General features: G+C 42.4%; 1 long non-coding RNA gene across 1 annotated transcript; it reads right to left on the bottom strand.

Moving 5' to 3' along the window:
- Positions 1-360: 360 nt before the first annotated feature.
- LOC311228893 lies at positions 361-1,764 on the bottom strand. Its single transcript, XR_014619707.1, has 3 exons — positions 1,658-1,764; positions 1,312-1,370; positions 361-446 (listed from the first exon to the last, which is right to left on the bottom strand). It is a non-coding gene; the product is annotated as an uncharacterized lncRNA (long non-coding RNA).
- Positions 1,765-19,093: the final 17,329 nt, after the last annotated feature.

The following is a 19,093-nucleotide window of genomic DNA, read 5'->3' as shown; positions in this document are numbered from 1 at the left end:
CTATCCTTAATTGTAAGTGTTGTTCCATCACTGGATCTCCGAACCCGGCTACCTTGGGTTGTTGTGCCCTTCCACACAGAACCAGTAATCTCTCCAATGTCGATGTTTGATGAGTCGCCAGGTCCACAGGTCATAACTATGTCATCCCCAGAGTAAATGTAATTTGGTGCTATACTGATTCCTTTAACACCTTTGGAGAGGAGGAAAAAGGCATTAAGACGAGATTTAGTCCATTCAAACTGATGTGATTTAATGTGGTCAAATGTGATTATTTAGACATATAATTATTTGTAGACGTACTGTTGTAAACCACAGTCACTGAACCCAGGACAGTGGCACTGGCTTCAGAAGCCATGGCTGATGGGAGGCCATTATTAGCTTGAGCAATTTCAGAACTAATAGCAGATGTCGTCTGGACAGTAAAGTCTATGAATACACTTCCTGGTCTGTTTAGAACAAAAAGACAAAACAAAAGAAGTGTGAGACGAGGGTAAGAAAGAACTTCAAAAACATTCATAGAGCTCTTTGGAGCCTCCGATGTCGCTTTCACACCTGAGCTCTTCCTCTGAGGTCGCTTTCACACCTGAGCTCTTCCTCTGAGGTCGCTTTCACACCTGAGCTCTTTGTTCTGAGGTCGCTTTCACACCTGAGCTCTTTGTTCTGAGGTCGCTTTCACACCTGAGCTCTTTCTCTGAGGTCGCTTTCACACCCGAGCTCTTTGTTCTGAGGTCGCTTTCACACCTGAGCTCTTTGTTCTGAGGTCGCTTTCACACCTGAGCTCTTTGTTCTGAGGTCGCTTTCACACCTGAGCTCTTTGTTCTGAGGTTGCTTTCACACTGAGTGTACCGTAACTATAGGTGTGAAAGCACAGAGTCTACCGTAACTATAGGTGTGAAAGCACAGAGTTTACCGATAGGTGTGAAAGCACAGAGTCTACCATAACTATAGGTGTGAAAGCACAGAGTCTACCGTAACTATAGGTGTGAAAGCACAGAGTCTACCGTAACTATAGGTGTGAAAGCACAGAGTCTACCGTAACTATAGGTGTGAAAGCACAGAGTCTACCATAACTATAGGTGTGAAAGCACAGAGTCTACCGTAACTATAGGTGTGAAAGCACAGAGTATACCGTAACTATAGGTGTGAAAGCACAGAGTCTACCGTAACTATAGGTGTGAAAGCACAGAGTCTACCGTAACTATAGGTGTGAAAGCACAGAGTGTACCGTAACTATAGGTGTGAAAGCACAGAGTGTACCGTAACTATAGGTGTGAAAGCGACCTAAATGTTTAATGCAGGAAAATGCTGTACCTGAATCCAGTGATTAGTGCTGAGATGAACCCTGTCATTGTTCCATAGTTGTTTTGTAACTGTAAGAGACACAATAATCTTGATGATAGCAGCACAAAAACGTCAACACCAACTGAAGATGAAATGTCATTATAGTGTAAACAAGCACATAACACACATTGCTAGTGGGAAGGTTGTAGACCACGCCATCATTCAGACTCACCAGGTGCAAGTCATGGCTTTTCAAAGTGCTACAGTGAAAGATGTTATGTCTCTACCATGTCATGGCAAACATTCTTGGGACAGACGGGACAAATTACTTGTTACAAGTGGCTTCGTCGTAGCTAAAGAAAATAAATGCACTTACCACTGGTTCAATCCGATCCTTCAGCTGTATGGATTCGGGACTTGTAATGTCATTTAATCCCGGAGAGAAGACCTCGTCTATTCGGAAGGACATCCTCAGACTTAAGGCTGAATAATAAAATAAAAATAAATATTAAGATGAGAAAGTTACATAACAACTGAACTTAAAAGAGTTAGGCTTATTGTGGGGGGCGGAGCTGAGCGATCATGGAGTAGACGTGTTTCACATGAGCTCCCTTCTACCGTGCTGAATATACGTTTCTCCCCATTAGTCTTTATTTTATTTTTATTTGTTTTTTATCTGTTTGCTAGGTCGTCGTGTTTAGTATACTGTCGTCGACTTTTTTCGACTTTCTGCGATGTCGGTGGTGGGAACCAGATCCATGAGCGCCCCAACCAGCAAACCACCACCGGGCCTGGCCGCATCGTCGCCCGGTCTCGGTGAAATTAGCGATGCTGTGCTCTTGGTCATGACCAAGCTACACGCAGACTCTGAGACACGCTTCGCTGAAGCACAGAAGAAAGTGTTGGCGGATTTTTGTGTCAACCTCCATCGTGAGATATCAGAAGAAATACGGCTGGCGGTAGTCCCGCTGATAGACAAGATGGAGTCGATGCACGCTGTCTCCTTGGCTAATGCTAACGAACTAGCCATGCTAACGACGGAGGTATCATTACAGGGCGAGAAGATGGTGGGTCTCGAGTCCGCCCTGCTGGCTAGGCAGGCTGAAGTCAACAAACTACAGTCGGCAATGGAGGAGATGCAGTCCCGGGATAGACGCCACAACGTCAGGATTGTTGGAGTACCGGAGGCCAGCGGTGAAGGCCGTCTCTCTGAGACCATGCCCGAATTGCTGCAAAAAATACTAGGAACTGACGTCCTCCCCTCGCCTCCTGTCTGTGAGTCAGCCTACAGGGCGGGCAGGTTTTCTCCCGGCGTGAACAAAGAGCCAAGGCCCATCATAGTCAAGCTGAACAGGCTTCAGCAGAGAGAACTCATCATGCGGTCGGCTCGTACCAGAAGGGGTAATCTGAGGCTTGGCGATCACAAAGTGGCCATTTTCGAAGACTTTACGCCGGAGGTTCAAGCACAGAGAGGCGAATACAAGGTGGTCCTGTCCAAGCTATGGAAACTAGGCCTGAGGCCCACGCTATTCGCTCCCGCGAAATTATCTGTGTTGGAGAAGGTCGATGGTCTGCGTTCATTTTGGTCGTTGGCTAAAGCGAAGGAATATCTCGAGGGGATACCCGAGATTGTTGCTTGATATCTATGTCGGGTGAGTGACTTGGCGGTGTGGGCCTATATACATTGATAGGGCCGACTATTCACAAATACTTGCTGTCATGCCCAGACACTCTAACTGTCCACTGCCCATCCAACTAGCGGGACTTCCCAATGACTTCTGTTACTTGCTAATGCTGACCTCATGATCGTACTTGTGTATCGCCTCTTTGGAAGCTAGCGAGCTAGCTGAACAATGTACATAACAAACTCTAACGTGCTATCCGGATTCATCACTAGCTCACGCGCTAGCCTCGGGCTAGCTAGCGGGCTGCGTCTATCGCCTGCGTGGAGTCGTTCGAGACCCGTTAATAGTGACGCACTTTGGTTGTTGTTGCTGTATAAGTGTGATCGGCTCGCACAATCCAACGGTGATCGGGTCCTTAACTAAATTCTTGTATGCTGTTATTTTTATATCCATGCTGTTTTGAGCTTTGGGCTCCGGTAGGAGAAGATCGGTTGAATATGTATATAAACAAGATATGATAACAGGTTTTGTCAGATATTGCCTATTATCATCCCAGGGTTAATGAATGTGTTTAATTGTGCCTGATCAGAGGGACTGTTACAGATGTGCACTTTGACCATAACCCCTTTTTCCCCTTCTTATTATTGTCGTTGTTAAATGGCATTTGTTTGCACAATTTACCTGGAACCCGATCCTACCTTAGACTACCGGCTGGTATACTCTAATTTAATTTTGTTTTGGATTTTTCCTTTGTCCATTGGTGCTATAACATTGCGTCGTTGATGCGCAGACTCCGAAATAGATGGTTGCAGGGTTGATGTTGAGTTGTTATATAATAATGACTATATTTAATTTTTTTTTTCCATTATAAGTTATCTCATGTTAAGTCCTAGGCTCACGGTGGTTTTCGACCGATATCTTTATTGAAACAATAGATGATAACGGGTTGTGTCAGATATTGCCTATTACCATCCCCGGATTAATTAATGTGTTTAATGCTTTTCTTACATAGGTTATGTCATTTCAGCCGTTGTGCCTGATCAGAGGGACTGCTACAGGGGTGCACTTTGACCATACCCCCTTTTTTCCCTTTCTTATTATTGTCATTGTTTAATTGACATTGTTCACACAATTTTGCACAATTAACCTGTGACCCGATCCTGCCTTAGACTATCGGCTGGGATGCTTTAATTTAATTTTGTTTTGAATTTTCCTGTACCCATTTGGGCTATAACATTGCGACGTTGAAGCGCAGATTCGGAAATAGATGGTTGCAGGTTGATGTGGAGTTATTATTTAATAATGGCTATTTTTACCATTATGGTTGTCTCATGTTGGGGCCAAGGCTCAGGTGGTTTTTGACCGATATCTCTATTGAATTTTATTTTTATTATTATTTGTGTTTATTGGACTAGTGGGGGTTTACTCAGGGGTTTATCTAGAGGGGGGTTGGAGTGGGGAGCGTCTTATTGGATCCATGTCTCTAGTGGGAAGTGATAGGAAGATGACCATCCTCAGTGGATGGGGCATAGGGTGGGGACTGGAGAGTGGGTATAGGAGGGCTTATAATAGGACGGGTGGGTTAGGGTTTAGAGTAGAAGGAGGGGGGGTTGTAGCTGGGGTGGTATTTTTATGTGTTTTATGTACTGTTGTCTTATATGTGTGTAATTGTTCCTCCTCTGAACTCCTGGGATTGACCGTCTGGGCCCGCCTGGATCAGCGCCTCTGTACTCAGCCTGGCTGCACTGGTATGTTCTCTACGCATTTAGACAAGCTCGACCATGGCTAAATTGAATATTTTAATTTGGAACGCAGGAGGGCTTAACGCCCCACACAAGCGTGCCAGTGTCCTTTGGCTATTGAAGAGGAGAAATATTGACCTTGCTCTCCTTAGTGAGACGCATTTATTGGTAGGTGACGTGTCAAGACTGGCAAATCGGCAATATCACGTTATCTCCTCATCCTCAGCCGATGATAAGACGAAAGGAGTCGTCATAGTTACAAGACGTAACCTTGATATCAAAGTCCTGGACGTATGGTCGGACACAGAGGGAAGGATTACTATAGCAAAAGTTGAATTCTCGCATAGGAAGATGGCTATAATAGCATTGTATGCTCCTAACACATTTGATTCAGCGTTCTATAATACAATCACGAAGAATATGTTGGAACTTAATGGATACGCTCTCATTGTGGGTGGCGATTTTAATGCGTGCTGGGATGCGGAGATGGATAGGTCCGGGCCCTCTGAAACGAGCGAACAAAAACGGGCCTCTAAGGCCCTCAGGATGTGGGCCCAGGACACGGGGCTCACAGACCTTTGGCGCTTATCCAACCCCACCCTCAAAAATTACTCTCACCTGTCAGCCAGACACAAAAGCTTCTCTCGAATTGACTATGCATTCGCGTCCCCTAATATGTTTGATAGTTTCGATGTCTCATTGGTTCCCTTGGCTCTCTCAGACCACAAGGGGATTTTCCTTACGGCAACCTTTGGCAGGCTCTCCGCAAGAGCTCCCAGATGGCGTTTTAATTCGACCTTGCTAAAGAACGATGACTTTTGTTCTGAGTTCAGGAGTAAACTAGCTGAATTTTTGCAGATCAACGTTGGCACAGTAGAAGACCCTAGGGTCCTGTGGAACGCATTGAAAGGATTTATCAGGGGTCATGTCACACTATTTGCCTCCAATTTGCGAAAATCCCGGTCAAAAAAGCTAGAAGGACTGGAAACATTATATGCGGACCTATACGCATCCTTGCAAACTAACTATAGTGAACGACTAAACACACAACGTAAGATAGTCAAAAAAGAAATAAACTCCATACTTAAACAACAGTCTGAGTTCTTGATACATAGGACAAGACAAAATTAATACTTTCACGGCTCCAGACCTAGCCATCTATTGGCAATGAAAATACGCTCAAATGATCATTTCTCGGATATCCCCTCGATCAGGACGAGCCAGGGTGCAGTCACTACTGATTCGAAAAAGATCAATGACACTTTTAAAGAGTTTTACTCACAGTTATATAGCTCAGAGGGTAATCTTGATGACTCTAAATTTGAATCGTTCATTGGCGGGCTTGAGATACCCCACATTTCTGAGGAAGAGGCCAAGGAACTGGGGAGACCGATTACTCTCGTGGAATTGAGGGAGACGATTGTCGAAATGCAGAGGGGTAAGGCACCAGGCTGGGATGGTATTCCACCCGAAGTGTATTTAGCTTTCTGGGACCAACTGGGTCCATTGATGCTCGATATGATCAATTACGCTATCGAACAAGGGGAGTTCTCAAGAGATGTCAATATGGCGTTGATTTCTTTACTTCTCAAGAAGGACAAAGATCCCAATGATTGTGGTAGCTATAGACCCTTGAGTCTTCTCGGGGCCGATTTAAAAGTGTTTGCCAAGGTGCTGGCCCGTCGCCTGCAGAGATTTATGTCTGTATTGGTACACTGCGATCAAACTGGTTTTATCCCTGGCTGCAGATAATCTTAGGAGGCTGTTGCATGTAATCGATAACAGTAAAGACAATACAACTCCATCCACAGTTCTGTCTTTGGATGCCATGAAGGCGTTTGACAGACTTGAGTGGTCATACCTGTGGAAGGTACTTGAGGTCATGGGTCTTGGGAAGAGTTTTATTCATATGATTAAAGTCCTGTATGCCTCGCCGTCTGCGATGATACTGACAGGCAAAAACTGTTCCACACTCTTTCCAGTCTCCAGATCTTCTAGACAGGGTTGTCCTCTGAGCCCAGGACTGTTCGCGCTTTCCCTCGAACCTTTGGCCCCCTCCCGGTCGGCCACAAAATTATTGAGGATAATCGACGACTTTGGTAAATTGTCAGGCTTTAAGATTAATTGGAACAAATCAGCCTGCCTACCTCTTAATGAGCTGGCCAAGGCGGTACGACTACCAGCTGATATCCCCATAGTAGAACATTTTAAATACTTGGGCATAGAGATATTCCCCACGCTGAACCAAACTACTAAGTACAACTTCACGGGTACTTATGATAAAATACGCCAGGATCTAGACAGGTGGTCGTCCCTTCCTAACTCCTTACAAGCCCGGGCTTCCATAATCAAAATGAACATCCTGCCTAGGATACATTTTATTAGCTCAATGCTCCCCCTGCCCCCTCCAATAGACCACTGGCGCAAGGTACAATCGATGGTATCTAAGTTTATCTGGAATAACAAACGCCCGAGAATCAAAAGGGCTACTACTCAATGTAGAAAACAAGATGGGGGCCTCGCAATCCCTGATTTTAAACTTTATTTCTGGTCCTTTTCACTGAGACCTCTGATGTGCTGGCTAGACCCTGTAGAGGCTGTATCGTGGCGCTCCTTAGAAGCGGCGGCGGTATCTCCGCTAAGATTGCAGGATGTAGTGTACTCCACTGTCTCTATTTCGAAATGCCGGCTGAGGTATCGACCGATCATAACTCACGTGATCCAAACGTGGCGTAATGTACAGAGGTCGTGTGGGGTTAAATGCCCATGGCACCTGGACTCTCCAATTTTTAATAACCAGCAATTACTTGTTGGGCACAAGCCGGTTAATATTCCTCAATGGCAAAGGAGGGGAGTGCATACTCTGGAGGATATTTATGATAAGAACGGCCTCCGTGCGTTTCAGGACTTAAGAGAATTTTATGATCTTCCCGGCGAGTCCTTCTTTCTTTACCTTCAACTAAGGTCAGCACTGAGGGCGCATGGCGTACCGTGGGCTCAAGCTTTGCACCCACACCCCTTCCTCAGGCTCATAGTGGACAGGACGACATCCAGAGGGTTTGTCTCAGACTTTTATATGCTCTTAATTCAATCCACGTATAAAAATTTATCATTGGATACAATCTGGCGTGTGGATATCCCGGAGTTGGACCCCGAGTTTGACTGGGATGATGTTTGGGCAAATGTGGCATTATCTTCCCGCAACCCCAATCACCAGCAAATTAATTTTAATTATATTCATAGGACCTATCTTACACCTAGGAAGCTATTTGCTATGGGACTGATAACCGACTCTCGGTGCACTTTGTGCTCTCAAAAGGCCACTGGCACTTATATGCATATGTATTGGGATTGCCCACCAGTGGCCCACTTCTGGAGGTCAATAACGGACAAACTTTCAGATCTGTGTGGCTTAACTATCCCATTCACAGCTGTTACGCTACTCCTGAACGATATAACGACACTACCCGCGTCCGTCCAACTGAAAAGGGTTGTCCTAGCGGGCGTCACAGCAGCGAAGAAGCTTATAGCAATGAGATGGAAGGAGCCTGAGAAGCTTACAATGATTAACTGGTCCCTAACTCTATTGGATGTGATTTATCTTGAGATATCCACGGCTCGGGTGATTGGGGTAGGGCAGGCTGGCATTGACCTGTGGTTCGCAGCAGCTGAGAAGGTAAAGACCGCCGTGTGCGGCTGAGCGGGGTTGGGGCGCTTGATCGGGGGGGTCCGGCGGTCTCTGGGGAGGGGGAGGAGGAAATGTCTTGTCTGTCTTGGTTTTTGTCTTGTCCTTCTTAACTTTGACTGGGGGGATTTTAGGGGGGGTTGATATTTAGCTATTCTGCGCTATATGTCAATTCACATGCCATCTCCCCAAGGGACTAATATTGGCAGACTGATTGACCTGTCAACCAACTTGGAGGAAGATTTTCTTTCTTCTTACACTTTACCTTCTGCGAGTTTGGCAGTCTTGAACATGTGTAAGGGACCTAGGTTATCTACAGTAAATCTGCGGCAACACTCTCGTAAACAATCTTTTAAGTCACTCCACTTTGTAAAGGTGGGGAAAGGTTGGCATGTTTGAAGACCTTTTTGTTATTGAAGTAGCCATCTATATTTGATAGGTTGGACGCTGTTTCTTTTTCTTTTTGTCTTTATAATTTATTATTCTGTATTATTATTGGTTGTTATTCTCCTGTGAAGTTATGTTTTTTGTTACTGTGGTTATTGTGTTGTCTTGTTTCATGTAATTAATAATAAAAAAAATTTGATAAAAAAAAAAATAGTTAGGCTTATTGTCAAGATTGAGGACCAATATGTTGATGATAAAAAGAACAAGATAAATGTACATAAAATATTGCATTCCACTTACTCATGTCAACATAACAGCATATTAATGCATAATTATACATGAAAATGGAAGGCGGTAGCCAAGTGTGAGTAGATGTGCCTAATGTCTGCATGACAAAATTACTCTACAGCTGTGCTAATTAATTAATGAATTACTGAGTGCTGTGCAGGAGATCAATGTGTACCAATCACTGTACTGTTATGTATATTGGCTAATATCACTGTTTTATTATTACTGTTTGCAATACCAATGTGGTCCAATAACATGTGATGTAACTAACATAGAAAATGGAGTGGAGAAGGCCACTATTAATACGGTAAATGGAAATTTGGTAACATTTCACTAACGGTAAGACATTATAGTTTGGATGTATGCATATATGGGTGGTTGACGTGACATGGACTTTTTGGAGTCCTTAGTGTTAAAGATAAGTAAATAATGAAAACATTTATGAGCCAATTATGTTATATTGCACAGAGCATTTTGTTTTATATGAATTCACAGAGCAAATTTGATATCATATGGTGTGACGCCATATTCCTATTTTTCAACAGGTAATTGTTTGGAAACCTTTGAGGGGTCCTTCATCTTTTCAGGAAGTAGGAAAACATCTCTGAAGGACTTTGGAAGGTTAGAAGGTGAGTTACCCCTCTTAGTTTTCTCAATATATAAGGTGTATTTAGGCACTTCCACTTTTAGACCTTTCACATTGTCTTTTGGTGTGACACAATTTATGCAAAAATAAGATACTTTTTAGTCAATACTGAATTTAAATATATATTGCCATGTGCCAATGAGTATGTTGTTAGCATGCTAGCATATAGCCCCAATGCACAATGGTGTTCTAAGTTCATGAAACACCATATGGTGTGACAGGGTTTTCTCATCCCACCATATGATTAATGTGTCACACTATATGATATGAACTGCATTTAACTAGATATATAATTCTATTTCATACATATTTTACAACTAATACTTAAGTTTAATGAATATTTTGTCCTTTTAACACTTTTTTGTCACTGTATTGTAAACACTTTTTCCAAGGTATACCTACTTGTACCTACTAGACTTGTACTATATGTCTTTTAACTATTTTTAGTTGTTTGTTAAATGGATTAAATACATATTCTTGCATTACAGATTGTTGTGAGGTGTGATTAATCATATGGTGTAACGGCATATAATTTGGTGTGACTTTCACAATTAGTGAAATGAAGGCTTTTTGGTAAGAAATGTTAAAATCATCAATGGGACAGATGAATAACAGTGTCGCCAAATGTTTCTAGCATTTTGGTGTTTGGTGTTTTTATAAGAAGGTTTGCCAAAATGTGTTAGAAGTACATAGTCAAATTTAGTGCTATCGTCTTACCATGAGTTTTGATTAAGAAAATGTATGCAAAATGTAACAAATTTGCACAAGGAACAGCTAGAAATGTGTATAGTAGTGATGAGGGATGCTGAGAAATAGACATACATCATTAAAATACACCACTTTTACATTTGGTCACGCCATATGACAATTTTACTCACTAGCACATTATACTAATGAAAAACAATGTATTACTAGAATAAAATCTACAATACCACAAATAGTTCTAGAAAGATTAGAGTTCTAAAACAGAACTGAATGTTTTCCATTACCCATATCTGAAATATTTAAAAAGTTGAGGGAAAAAAAGAACATACTAGGTCCCGGAAAAGCAGTTGGAGCAAGTGGAGATGTTGTTGTAGTTGTTGGAGTTGTTGTTGTTGTTGTTGTTGTTGTTGTTGTTGTTGTTGTTGTAGGTGGAGTTGTTGTTGTAGGTGGAGTTGTTGTTGTTGTAGGTGTTGTTGTTGTTGTAGTTGGTGTTGTTGTTGTCATCATCATTGCTGTGGTTGGATCTTCTGTGGATACCACTGTTGAATGTGTCATGGAAAAACAAAGATAATTTCTATAAATTATTAAATGAATAATTATTGAAATAATAATTACAATAAATGATTAAGTCTATTGTCCTATAAAATATGTAACACCAAAGTATAACAAAGGCTAACGTGCAGCCAGATAGCTTTCTTCTGAACGCACAGAGCACCATATTGTCCCCACGAAGAAGGTGCAGGTTTTCCCAAACCAGAAACCGTGGGTTGACAACTCCATCCGATTGGCCCTGAATGCTGGTACCGCTGCTTACAACTCGGGCCGAGCATCGGGAAGTATGGAAGAGTACAAGGTAGCAGCTTATATGCTACGCAAAGAGGTATGGGCTGCAAACCGGCGATATGTGAACAAGATGGAGACACAGATGGCACAGAACGACACGAGAGGCTTATGGTGGGGAGTACGAACGATAACTGATTATAAAGTCAGCCCTCCCTCAATAGTGAGAGCAGATGCCTCTCTCGCGGATTAACTCAACTCCTTTTACGCCACGTTTGGGGCGAGCAGTGGCGACGTTAGCTCACTGGCTAATGACGTCACTGACGTTCCGGCTGCCGCGGGGAAGGGGGGTTCATCCGCGGGGGGGGGGGGGGGACACACACTCTCATTGACGGAACACAGCGTGAGAATAGCGTTTATGCGAGTAAATACTAGGAAAGCTGCAGGCCCAGATGGGATAACAGGACGAATACTCAAGTCCTGTGCAAATCAGCTGGCCCCAGTGTTTACAACCATATTCAATCTATCCCTGGCTGAGTCCGTGGTCCCTGCCTGCTTCAAAGTGTCCACTATAATCCCTGTACCAAAGAACTCCTCTCCAGCAGGCCTAAATTACTACAGACCGGTGGCACTCACCTCTGTGGTCATGCAATGCTTTGAGAGGCTGGTCAAGGACCACATCTGTGCTTCTCTCCCTAGTAACAGGGACCCACTGCAGTTTGCATACAGGGCAAACAGGTCCACTGACGACGCAGTCTCCCAAGTACTACACAACACCCTATCTCACCTTGACAGCCAGAAGGGGGGCTATGTGAGATTGCTGTTCATTGACTATAGTTCAGCTTTCAACACCATAGTCCGCACCAGACTGGTTGACAAGCTGATCGATCTGGGTCTGAGCTCCGCCATGAGCGCCTGGATCCTGGACTTTCTAAGTGGCAGGCGATCAGGGTGGGGGGTCATACCTCCAGCAAAATCACCCTGAGCATCGGGTCCCCCCAGGGCTGTGTTCTGAGCCCCCTGCTGTATTCACTGTACACACATGACTGTGTGGCCAGGTTCAGCTCCAACTCCATAGTGAAGTTTGCGGACGACACGTGGTGGTGGGGCTGATCTCTAACAATGACGAGAAGGCCTACCGGGAGGAGGTTGATGAACTGGCACGCTGGTGCCGGGATAACAGCCTACTCCTGAACATTGGTAAAACCAAGGAGCTGATCGTGGATTGAGACTCGTATCTATCTTCTTGTCTCTCTCTGGAGAAGACAGTAAGCTAATTTCCCAAAATGTTGGCATGTTCCTTTAAATTATAAAGAATCTATTTGTTTATGCAAATATAATTTAGTCTAAAAAACATTGCCCTTGTTTTTACCTGCACCTACAATGAGTAGTGTATTTAGAGGGGACCCTAAACTGTTACACCGCTGAACGGCATGCTGGGTACAGGTAGCTAGCCAGGTAACATAACAGTCTGTTAAGAGCTGGGTGAACAGAAAAGAAAGATGAAGAAAGAGAGACCGGAGATGTTACATGGTAGCAATGTTTTGTACATTTGCCATGTTGTTTCACTAAGTTGATACATTTCAAGCATCAGTGATGTAACTTTTGGAATGAATGCTTTAGTTCCCGGAAATACACTGGCTTGGTGCGCAAGTGTTAGCTGTTAGCAACAACAGAAATACACTGGCTTAATGCGCAAGCGTTAGCTGTTAGCAACAACAGAAATACACTGGCTTAATGCGCTAGCGTTAGCTGTTCGCAACGATAGAAATACACTAGCTTGGTGCGCTAGTGTTAGCTGTTCGCAACAACAGAAATACACTAGCTTGGTGCGCTAGCGTTTGCTGTTAGCAACCACAGAAATACACTAGCTTGGTGCGCTAGTGTTAGCTGTTAGCAACGACATAAATACACTAGCTTGGTGCACTAGTGTTAGCTGTTAGCAATGACAGCAGCCGGCTAGCTCCCTTGTTGAATGATCTCACGTTCACTATTAAGTAAAAACGAAATCATATGTTAACGTGGGGCGTGGGCGATTAGTAATTCAATGAATAGTAGTTTTGTGAGTTTTGCCCATCCCTGCATCACAGTGCTTGTAGTGGAGATAGTGTGTTAGGCTCATCAGCATACAGTAATATCCCTCTGTATTTGTTTTAATTTAAATGTCTCACAATAATCCAAAATTACCTAATATCAGCTGGTGCTGAATGAACCCTGATCGGTTTGAATGCTTAGATTATATTCCATCAAGTTGTTTGATCGCATTCAACATCAGGCATCTGGGTAGTGTATAGAGGTCTAAACACTCGCCTACCACCGCAGAGAATCGGGTTAAATTCCTGGGTAGCAGTACTTCCGGCTTGGTCAGACGCTCTTACAAACATAATGTTCGTGGGTGGGAAGCCAGTGGGGTATTAGTCCTGGTGGTTGCAATAGTGACTCCTACTGTTCAACAGGGGGGGAACTGGGCACAGGTAGTGAACCTCCATGAGTGTTACACTCTCCCAGTGAAACTCCTCGTGACACCCTCCCAAGACCCACAGAAGGATAGCGAAACAAGCAGGACTAACTTACTGACAGGACAAACAGAGTGACTTAATGACAGGACAAAGAGAGTGACTTACTGACAGGACAAACAGAGTGACTTACTGACAGGACAAACAGAGTGACTTACTGACAGGACAAACAGAGTAACTTACTGAAAGGACAAACAGAGTAACTTACTGAAAGGACAAACAGAGTAACTTACTGAAAGGACAAACAGAGTAACTTACTGAAAGGACAAACAGAGTAACTTACTGAAAGGACAAACAGAGTAACTTACTGAAAGGACAATCAGAGTGACTTACTGACAGGACAAACAGAGCAACTTACTGACAGGACAAACAGAGCGACTTACTGAAAGGACAAACAGAGTGACTTACTGAAAGGACAAACAGAGTAACTTACTGACAGGACAAACAGAGTGACTTACTGAAGGACAAACAGAGTAACTTACTGACAGGACAAACAGAGTGACTTACTGAAGGACAAACAGAGTAACTTACTGAAAGGACAAAGAGAGTGACTTACTGACAGGACAAACAGAGTAACTTACTGACAGGACAAACAGAGTGACTTACTGACAGGACAAACAGAGTGACTTACTGAAAGGACAAAGAGAGTGACTTACTGAAAGGACAAACAGAGTGACTTACTGACAGGACAAACAGAGTAACTTACTGACAGGACAAACAGAGTGACTTACTGACAGGACAAACAGAGTAACTTACTGAAAGGACAAACAGAGTGACTTACTGACAGGACAAACAAAGTGACTTACTGACAGGACAAACAGAGTAACTTACTGACAGGACAAACAGAGTGACTTACTGACAGGACAAACAGAGTAACTTACTGACAGGACAAACAGAGTGACTTACTGAAAGGACAATCAGAGTGACTTACTGACAGGACAAACAGAGTAACTTACTGACAGGACAAACAGAGTGACTTACTGACAGGACAAACAGAGTGACTTACTGACAGGACAAACAGAGTAACTTACTGACAGGACAAACTGAGTGACTTACTGGTTGTTGGGACAGCTGTAGTACTCGGTTCTGTTGTAGCGATAGTTGTTGAATCTGTAAGACGAAGATCATTTTTACAATTACCTGCTACAGTATACTGCAATGAAAATAAGGACAAGTCAAGTCAACATATTGTTAATTTTCTTTCTTCAACACCCCTGCCATGTTGCTTGATTTGACACAATCAGGTGGTATGAGGCAGAAGCACATGCAGATTCCCCTTCGATATTAAAACTTTGCTCATAAGGAAAAAAGCACCACAAGAACCGATTGAATTACCAGACAGATTAGTTGTACAGTAAATGACCAAGTAAGGCTTTGTCAGTATTCCAATGTACAGTGTAAAATGTGTGTGTGTCCCCTACCCAACCCCCCCCCCCCACCTCCAATGTACAGACCCCACCCACCCACCCAACCCCACCCCACCCACCCAACCTCCTCCAATGTACAGTTTCTACGTCAAATGTATATACACTCTTTTTCTGGACACTTTTGTATCACAAACAGTACTGTATTTGCAAATCTGATATGTCATAAATGTATAGATGTAGCAGTACTGTCTATCTGTATGTCATGTATGTCATATATGTTATGATGAATTGAAAATGGGGGACCCTGATGTAAACAAGACGAAAGTCTTTCTCTGGTCTGCATCCCCTTAACAATTGTATGTATTGAGCTGTACTGTACTGTACCCATTCTGCAATCTGTTGATAAACTTTTCAATCAATCAATCAATCACAGAATAATGATCTGACTCAGAGTGCTTTTAACCATGTGACTTGTTGAGCTTTGAAATATATGTAACTGAATTAATCATCTGCAAATGGTCATGTATTCATAGCACTCTGTGAGAATTATTGCACCAAAACATCATTCAGTGTACTGTATGTTTATGTGGTTTGCGATCACTTAAAAAATTATCATCTACACCATATAGTCCTCATTAGCTAAATTATTATTATTATTATTTTGTGTGGAATTTCTTTTTCAATATTATGTTTTAAACAGTAATATATCCATGAAATTGACAAAAGGTGTTTTATGAGATTTCACATTGGGTCGTCAGCAGAGACACCCAAAATGAGGCAATAGAAAGGTCACTGAACTCCTTGGCGATGCTTGCATGTCTTTGCAGTATTTAATGCATGCTTATATTTATTTGGCAGGAAGATTAATGCTATAATTAATGTGAGAATTTTACTCTAGTCAGCTTATGGTTTTCTAATCTTTACCTGTTGTTAGTGACAGTGTTGTAACTGGACATGCTGTAAAGTCTGTTGGGAGGAAAAGAGAGGACAATGATGAGTAAAAAAGTATGCCTAGAAGTTTATTTGATAACATTTAAGTAACAACTGAATTAATTACTTCAAGCATTCTTACTTTGTTGGTGTACTGACTGGCAGTACTGTCCATTAGGAGGAATGGCGTTGATGCATCCACATGTGTTATTTATAAATCCCTCACACTTCCCATAGGTGGCGCACATGTCACAAGACCAAAGATAGTCTTCCTCACAACGGCACTGGGATCTACCACCGTTTTGGCTGCAAACTGAAAGGTAAGAAAAAGTTAACATTTTATTCAACTTACAAACACATATCTGAAGCTACATAACACAAACTTAAAGATATTTAATAATGCATAATATTTTTTGCATATAAAAATTTAAGACATTTACAAACATCTTTATTCCATAGTATAAGTATCTATGCATGTTAGACGTAGTTTTGGCAATGGGATTGGGTTTCTTCATTGAGCTCTTATCCTCGTCATTAGGGCACAAGTATCTTGTGTTTTATTTTAAATTGTGAACAGTGTAGCTGGAGTTAAGGACATGGGTATACTGTTACCCCGTCATCATTCCATTTGAAGTTAGTAGTAATTAGCCTGATAGGTGGCTATAGTTGGAATACTCAGAGGAAGGGGTGGCTATGCTCATTCTAATAAATCTGAGTAGACCCTTGACTAGAGTCACCTTTGGTTTATTGATACACACATTCCAACTTGGTTCTTACCAGTGGTGATGGAGGCTTCAGAGATGCGTATGTGTGTGGTGATATGGAGAGGATAAGTGATACTTCGTACGATTGATCTTAGTCGTTCTATGATTGTGACATCTGTGGTGTTCAGCTCAGTGTATATCAGGTACTTATAGAGGACTAGAGGAGCTGTAGAAAGAAAAAGTAACATACCAGTAGTAAAACAATTGACTCTAGCTGTATCAATAACAAATATCAAAGCTATCATGATGATCTTTATTGATTAAACAATGTGACTGACAGATCAAACAGAGTAACTTACTGAAAGGACAAACAGAGTGACTTACTGACAGGACAAACAGAGTAACTTACTGACAGGACAAACAGAGTAACTTACTGACAGGACAAACAGAGTAACTTACTGACAGGACAAACAGAGTGACTTACTGACAGGACAAACAGAGTGACTTACTGACAGGACAAACAGAGTAACTTACTGACAGGACAAACAGAGTGACTTACTGAAAGGACAAACAGAGTGACTTACTGACAGGACAAACAGAGTAACTTACTGACAGGACAAACAGAGTAACTTACTGACAGGACAAACAGAGTAACTTACTGACAGGACAAACAGAGTAACTTACTGAAAGGACAAACAGAGTGACTTACTGAAAGGACAAACCGATTGACTTACTGAAAGGACAAACAGAGTAACTTACTGAAAGGACAAAGAGTGACGTACTGAAAGGACAAACAGAGTGACTTACTGACAGGACAAAGAGTGACTTACAGAAAGGACAAACAGAGTGACTTACTGACAGGACAAATAGAGTGACTTACTGACAGGACAAACAGAGTAACTTACTGAAAGGACAAACAGAGTGACTTACTGACAGGACAAACAGAGTGACTTACTGAAAGGACAAACAGAGTGACTTACTGACAGGACAAACAGAGTAACTTACTGAAAGGACAAACAGAGTGACTTACTGACAGGACAAACAGAATAACTTACTGAAAGGACAAACAGAGTAACTTACTGAAAGGACAAACAGAGTGACTTACTGACAGGACAAACAGAGTGACTTACTGAAAGGACAAACAGAGTGACTTACTGAAAGGACAAACAGAGTAACTTACTGACAGGACAAAAAGAGTGACTTACTGACAGGACAAACAGAGTAACTTACTGACAGGACAAACAGATCGAGAGACTTACTGAAAGGACAAACAGAGTGACTTACTGACAGGACAAACAGAGTAACTTACTGACAGGACAAACAGAGTGACTTACTGAAAGGACAAACAGAGTGACTTACTGAAAGGACAAACAGAGTGACTTACTGAAAGGACAAACAGAGTAACTTACTGACAGGACAAACAGAGTGACTTACTGAAAGGACAAACAGAGTGACTTACTGAAAGGACAAACAGAGTGACTTACTGACAGGACAAACTGAGTAACTTACTGACAGGACAAACAGATCGACTTACTGAAAGGACAAACAGAGTGACTTACTGACAGGACAAACAGAGTAACTTACTGACAGGACACACAGAGTGACTTACTGACAGGACAAACAGAGTGACTTACTGACAGGACAAACAGAGTAACTTACTGACAGGACAAACAGAGTGACTTACTGAAAGGACAAACAGAGTGACTTACTGACAGGACAAACAGAGTAACTTACTGACAGGACAAACAGAGTAACTTACTGACAGGACAAACAGAGTAACTTACTGACAGGACAAACAGAGTAACTTACTGACAGGACAAACAGAGTGACTTACTGACAGGACAAACAGAGTGACTTACTGACAGGACAAACAGAGTAACTTACTGACAGGACAAACAGAGTGACTTACTGAAAGGACAAACAGAGTGACTTACTGACAGGACAAACAGAGTAACTTACTGACAGGACAAACAGAGTAACTTACTGACAGGACAAACAGAGTAACTTACTGACAGGACAAACAGAGTAACTTACTGAAAGGACAAACAGAGTGACTTACTGAAAGGACAAACCGATTGACTTACTGAAAGGACAAACAGAGTAACTTACTGAAAGGACAAAGAGTGACGTACTGAAAGGACAAACAGAGTGACTTACTGACAGGACAAAGAGTGACTTACAGAAAGGACAAACAGAGTGACTTACTGACAGGACAAATAGAGTGACTTACTGACAGGACAAACAGAGTAACTTACTGAAAGGACAAACAGAGTGACTTACTGACAGGACAAACAGAGTGACTTACTGAAAGGACAAACAGAGTGACTTACTGACAGGACAAACAGAGTAACTTACTGAAAGGACAAACAGAGTGACTTACTGACAGGACAAACAGAATAACTTACTGAAAGGACAAACAGAGTAACTTACTGAAAGG

This window comes from Notolepis coatsorum (assembly GCF_963971535.1).
Source record: "Notolepis coatsorum genome assembly, chromosome: 5".
Taxonomy (NCBI): Eukaryota; Metazoa; Chordata; class Actinopteri; order Aulopiformes; family Paralepididae; genus Notolepis; species Notolepis coatsorum.
This window is presented reverse-complemented; position numbering and strand designations above follow the sequence as displayed.